This window comes from Lolium perenne, chromosome 4, assembly GCF_019359855.2.
Source record: "Lolium perenne isolate Kyuss_39 chromosome 4, Kyuss_2.0, whole genome shotgun sequence".
Taxonomy (NCBI): domain Eukaryota; kingdom Viridiplantae; phylum Streptophyta; class Magnoliopsida; order Poales; family Poaceae; genus Lolium; species Lolium perenne.
Window position 1 is genome coordinate 49,928,391 of NC_067247.2, and position 6,568 is coordinate 49,934,958.

At 43.1% G+C, this 6,568-nt stretch overlaps 1 long non-coding RNA gene across 1 annotated transcript; it reads right to left on the reverse strand.

Moving 5' to 3' along the window:
• On the reverse strand, positions 1–1,106 carry LOC127348359 (uncharacterized). Its single transcript, XR_011744330.1, has 2 exons — positions 519–1,106; positions 1–353 (listed from the first exon to the last, which is right to left on the reverse strand). It is a non-coding gene; the product is annotated as an uncharacterized lncRNA (long non-coding RNA).
• Positions 1,107–6,568: the final 5,462 nt, after the last annotated feature.

A 6,568-nucleotide genomic window follows, 5' to 3' on the forward strand; every position in this document is an offset into this window, starting at 1 on the left:
TTTGAGTAAAACATGCATAAACCGAGTATTGTAAGAAGAAAATATAGCAAACAATCCACCATATGATAAAATGATAATGATAACCACATGAAATTAATTCAGCTTATACAACGGTCTCATTAGCTATATATCTTTAATGCAGTGGAAATGAGCTTTTGATTGTGGAAAAATAAAAAAATGGATGCACAAAAAGGCACCATATTCAAACACAAATAAATTGAGGTATAAAGTAACAATAATTTGCCAGACACATGTTGATGCCGGCCGCCTCTTAATTTTCTGTATAGATTCTTCAAATCTTATTCTGAACTATTAGTAGTTAGAGTCCGATTCACCACAGCATCGCAAGTAACCTGCAAATGATTGAGTAAAAAGAAACAATCATCACTTTTTCATAGGTTAATGGACAATATAAGTCTATCATTTCCCATCATGTGCTAAACATGCCAATGTACTGAATTTTCCTACGAGTAACATGATACAATCCACTGCACAAACTAATCCACTGCACTGACTACCTTCTCATGCTCGCATATGAAGACATAAACAAAAGTCATAGAACAAATAAGCAGCGCCTCTTCCTCGATCACATCATGTCATACCGCTGTATACATAGGCAATTTTTTACTTCCAGGTCATTACTTGAACAATTGCTTATTCACCCAGAATGTTTGCAAAATAAAGCTTTGTGTGCTAAGTATAACTGCAAAATATTTTAAATTAGGATAATATAATTTCTCAAAGAGTAACAAAACCATAAGAATGGATTTACCGCTTCCCCATGTAGATTTATTACCCTGAAAATGATCCCATATGCTTTCTACAACCACAAGCTTCAGAGCTGTCCTGAACTTATAATTCTTCCACCTTTTCAAATTTGCCACCATTTGCTGGTTCATGGGATCAAAAATAACCTCAGTATCTTCAAGTCTACCAACATGGATGTAAGTAGGCCAGGAGCAAACGATTCTTCTAAGCGTAGTATTGAGTCAGCACATGACTGTTCCTAAGCTTCTTAGCAAGTTTAGTTGTCCTGATCATCAGAGAAAAGAATGTTACCATATCAGATCAGATTTAGTAATACATGCATAACAATCACTTGAACAACAAAATCACCAATTTAAGTGACGCCCTTCGGAAGCATGAAAGCATATGCAGAGTTCAGGCTGTTTTGGTCACCTCATCGACCAGTGGCTCTACCCTTTGCCAGCGACCTTCACCCTATTAATTAATAGGAATTCGTAGAGCACCTCTACTTGCACCAAAGTCTATATCCAACAACAATTGCATGCAACATTAAGAGAGCAACACCTGCAGGAAGCCCCAATGTCCGCCGTCAAAGCCTGGAGCACGCGCTCCGCCTAATCAATCTACATGCCGGCGGTGGAGACGACGTCCCCGGCGGTAAAACAACGGCTGAAGCCCTCGACAGCATCCATGGCATGGTTGTGCATGTCTGCGGGGAGGCGGTCGCTCTCCAAGACGCCGCCAGGGCGCGCGAGGCTCGACGCCTCGATGTTGCGTGCTCGCTCCTCATGGAGTGGCCCCACGGCGAAGTGAGACGGCCTTCGGCGAGATGGTGGCATAGGGTTGGATAGAGAAGGGGATATGAGGACTGGGACGTGGCTAGGGGTCCTGCGGTGGGCATGTCGACGTAGGCTGAGGCAGAGCGAGAAAGGGATAGGGCAGCCGCGACATCCATGGATGGCGTAGACAAGGTTCAGGTGGTGCGGCGCGCAAGGAGGGTGAATTACTGGCGTTGACCAGCTAGCTTATCAAAGCAATTTACAGTAATTGAATTGATACGTGAAATCAGGATGTGCGCAGGCGGAGGTGGAGCAGGGAACTTTTAGCCAGCTCTCCGACAACTCGACATAGTCCGACGTCGCCGTGGGACGGGGAGGACACGAGAAAAGAAAATGGAACGAGGAAGACGGAGTTGAAACGAGGTCAATCACGATGTTTTGTTGGAGGTTTCTAGCCAGCCGAGATGAAACTATTTTTCTTAACTAACGATTTGATTGATAGCCTGATTAATTAAGGCTAACAATAGAAGGAAGGGGTCAAAGATTATGGGAATGATAATGCAGGAGATTATGGCAAGCGTTCAAAAAATATTGGCAAGTCTTTTAATACCCGTGCATGATTAATTGATACCACCCCTAACATTGTTTCCTAATTAGATTGGATGAAGCGGAGACCGTGAGATTAGATTGGACGGACAAGATGCTTTCAATGACGACCACCAAACGCGTAAATGTAGGAGATGTATGTACAACTTGACATTATAGTACTAAGAATTGCTTTTCTGATATGTAGTCCTCACTTGGGCGCGTGCCAAAGCTTTTGACGATGGGCATGCTGGCAGACTGTATCCATCCATCGGAGTTCGTTCTCTTTTGTTTTATTTTTTGCATTCAAATAGTACTTAGATCAAATTTTCAATGTTTGAACTTGTGAAAGTGTAATGATTTAATTCCTTCATCGGATGATTCAGTTCCATATCTTTTATTGAGAATATGCAGTCTGTCCTTGAGCCTTTTGCAAGGCAAACTGATAGTGATATGTCTTGCGTCCATTCACTTCTACGCAGAATGAAGTTGAGCGAGGAGGTGACGATATGCATATGTTTACGGTTTACCAAGCAAGTGCTTGTGTTTTGTAATGATGGCCATCTCTTTCTGTTTTTTTAACCAAGCAAGTGCTTGTGTTTTGTAATGATGGCCATCTCTTTCTGTTTGAGTGTGATTCAAGGCCATGGTGTGGTCACCATTGAGGGTTGCATAGACATGAAGCAAATCAAAGTGTAACACATATGCAGGGTAAGGAGATTGACGGCATCAAGATCGAGGTCCTCAGGCACTGTAAATTTGAGGTGCGTAGAATGTTGCTGAACCAAGCATTTGTTGAGCTTATTTTTGAAAAGAATCCTCATGTGCTTCTTGTTGTGGTGCATATGAGCAAATGCTCATGGGCTTATCACTTCCTTTAATTGGACATTGGTGACGGACTAGCTCTTGTATCTCTTGGTTGTTTGTTCGAATCTAATATGTACCCCCTCTAATCCATATTTTTTGTTGTGATGTTAGTATAAATTTAAACTAAAACCACGAGAAGCATTATGGAACAGGGGAGTACTAGAGGGGGAGTCACATAGTTTGTGAAGTAATTAGTTTGGTGTGTGAGGACATCTCAACGAGCGAATTACACAATTTTCAATGGTACTATATAGTATGATATGCTATATAATTTTATCGAGTAGTATATTTCAAGCTCATATTTTATAAAAAAAATTGTCGCATCTGAGTGTTTGCGCTTCGCTTGAGCACGAGGGAGCTTTGCCTGTCTGAAGCATTAATTCAGCATAAGGATAAAGACCAACGATGTAGCCTGATATCTACATTTCCCTTTCCTTGCCTACACCGAGGTCTGTCGTTCCACTACTACATCTCATGCCATCGGTTTATGTTGTAGAAAAATGACATAGGGTGCAATTTGAAGTTCATATATTAACAATTTGTATGAATTATTCACATGTATTATCGTCTGTAGCAACGTACGGGCATTTTACTAGTTCATAGTAACAAATAGTACATGGTAGAGATACATGAACTGACTCCAGCGATTATAAAATAAAGTCTAAAAGATAGTAACAAATTTTCGAGGTCTTCAAATTCTTTTCTTCTTCCAGAACACAATCTTATACTCTTCTGAAGGCAGCCAACGATAGATAACGAATCATAAACCTGGTAGATAACGAATCATAAACCTGTAGATACCGACGAAAGTTCTCCCATAATTTTTTGACCGCAATGCCAAGGTTGCGTGCACGCACACAACCATTAAAGCAGACATTCAACATCGACAAGAGTACCAACACCAGTATGTCATGGAATAACAACCGACTAGCTTTATCGTCGTCGACGGAGAGCTGAGAGTACGAATCACCATTGTCGAAGACGTAGCAGCCGGGACAAAAACTACGAGGATAATCATCCTCGCGGCAACAATGACAAAAGATCCAAAATCAATCTGGCAAAGCAAGATCTGAAGGCCCATACCTAGAAAATTGTGATCGTTCAACACCACCATTGACGTCGGGAAGAAGATCTTGTCGCTGACGAAATGCCGAAGATCACTTGTTGCAGATGATGCCATCTCCATTGAGGGAAAACCAACAAGAAGACGACTACCAAAATCCTAACATAATCTAATAAAAACAATACTTTTATTGAAAATTCCACACATAGATCGGGTTCCCCAATCCTCCCGATGTCTACGAAGCCAACCAGGGAAGGGGGAACCAATCTATGGAGGAGGATGAACTGAGGCGGCTAGGGTTGAGGCGACGGCTGGGCGTGCGTATTTTTTTTAATATTACTACATCCTAATTGATCATCGACACCCCTCCTCCCCTCTCTCTCGCGTGGGGATTCTCCCTCCAAGTTAAACATTGGGAATTGAAACAAACAAACAAAAAATCTAGCTTGGTCAAACAGACCAGTGGTGCACGCCAGGCAAATCAGTCGGTTCAGGGAACTTTGGATTAGATTGTATACGAGATCCATGGAAGATAGCTAAAGGTTTAGCCACATCGTTTCCTTCTCGTGCAATCTCCATTAGATCATCTCCTGCCGTCTCCCCGGGAATGCTCAGGACGTCTTTTTTTCATCCGGATGAACGAAAACGGTCATGTCCCCCGGATCCTCGTTTTCGTTCGGATTTAGGCTTTCATCCATCCGGGGAGCCCAGGTTATCCCGGCCTCCGGGAGCGCGATGGCGTGTAACTCACACGTTCGTTGGGAACCCCAAGAGGAAGGTATGATGTCGTATAGCAGCAGGTTTTCCCTCAGTAAGAAACCAAGGTTTATCGAACCAGTAGGAGCCAAGAAGCACGTTGAAGGTTGATGGCGGCGAGATGTAGTGCGGCGCAACACGAGGGATTCCGGCGCCAACGTGGAACATGCACAACACAACCAAAGTACTTTGCCCCAACGAAACAGTGAGGTTGTCAATCTCACCGGCTTGCTGTAACAAAGGATTAGATGTATAGTGTGGATGATGATTGTTTGCAGAGAACAGTAGAAACAAAGATTGGCAAGAGATTGTATTCGATGTAAAAGAATGGACCGGGGTCCACAGTTCACTAGAGGTGTCTCTCCCATAAGAAATAGCATATTGGGTAAACAAATTACAGTTGGGCAATTGACAAATAGAGAGGGCATGACAATGCACATACATGACATGATGAGTATTGTGAGATTTAATTGGGCATTACGACAAAGTACATAGACCGCTATCCAGCATGCATCTATGCCTAAAAATTCCACTTTCAGGTTATCATCCGAACCCCTTCCGGTATTAAGTTGTAAACAACAGACAATTGCATTAAGTATGGTGCGTAATGTAATCAATAACTATATCCTCGAACATAGCATCAATGTTTTATCCCTAGTGGCAACAGCACATCCATAATCTTAGAGGTTGCTGTCACTCCCCCAGATTCACGGAGACATGAACCCACTATCGAGCATAAATACTCCCTCTTGGAGTTACAAGCAATGACTTGGCCAGAGCCTCTACTAGCAACGGAGAGCATGCAAGATCATAAACAACACATAGATAGATAATCAACATAACATAGTATTCTCTATTCATCGGATCCCAACAAACACACATGTAGCATTACAGATAGATGATCTTGATCATGATAGGCAGCTCACAAGATCAGACAATGAAGCACAATGGGGAGAAGACAACCATCTAGCTACTGCTATGGACCCATAGTCCAAGGGTGAACTACTCACTCATCAATCCGGAGGCGACCATGGCGGTGTAGAGTCCTCCGGGAGATGATTCCCCTCTCCGGCAGGGTGCCGGAGGTGATCTCCAGAATCCCCCGAGATGGGATTGGCGGCGGCGTCTCGCAGGTTTTCTCGTATCGTGGCTCTCAGATCGGGGGTTTCGCGACGAGGCTTTAAGTAGGCGGAAGGGCAGGTCGGGGAGGCGGCACGAGGGCCCCACACCACAGGCCGCGCGGCCAAGGGGGCCGCGCCGCCCTAGGGTGTGGCCCTCGTGGCCCCTCTTCGTCTCCTCTTCGGACTTCCGGAAGCTTCGTGGCAAAATAGGACCCCGGGCGTTGATTTCGTCCAATTCCGAGAATATTTCCTTACTAGGATTTATGAAACCAAAAACATCAGACTTCTGGACGTGGCACTTCGGCATCTCGTTAATAGGTTAGTGCCGGAAAATGCATAATAATGACATATAATGTGTATAAAACATGTGAGTATCATCATAAAAGTAGCATGGAACATAAGAAATTATAGATACGTTTGAGACGTATCAAGCATCCCCTGTGCTTAGTTCCTACTCGTCCGAGTAGGTAAACGATAACAAAGATAATTTCTTAGTGACAATGCTACCAACATAATCTTGATCATACTATTGTAAGCACATGTAATGAATGCAGCGATCAAAACAATGGTAAATGACATGAGTAAACAACTGAATCATAAAGCAAAGACTTTTCATGAATAGTACTTAAAGACAAGCATCAATAAGTCTT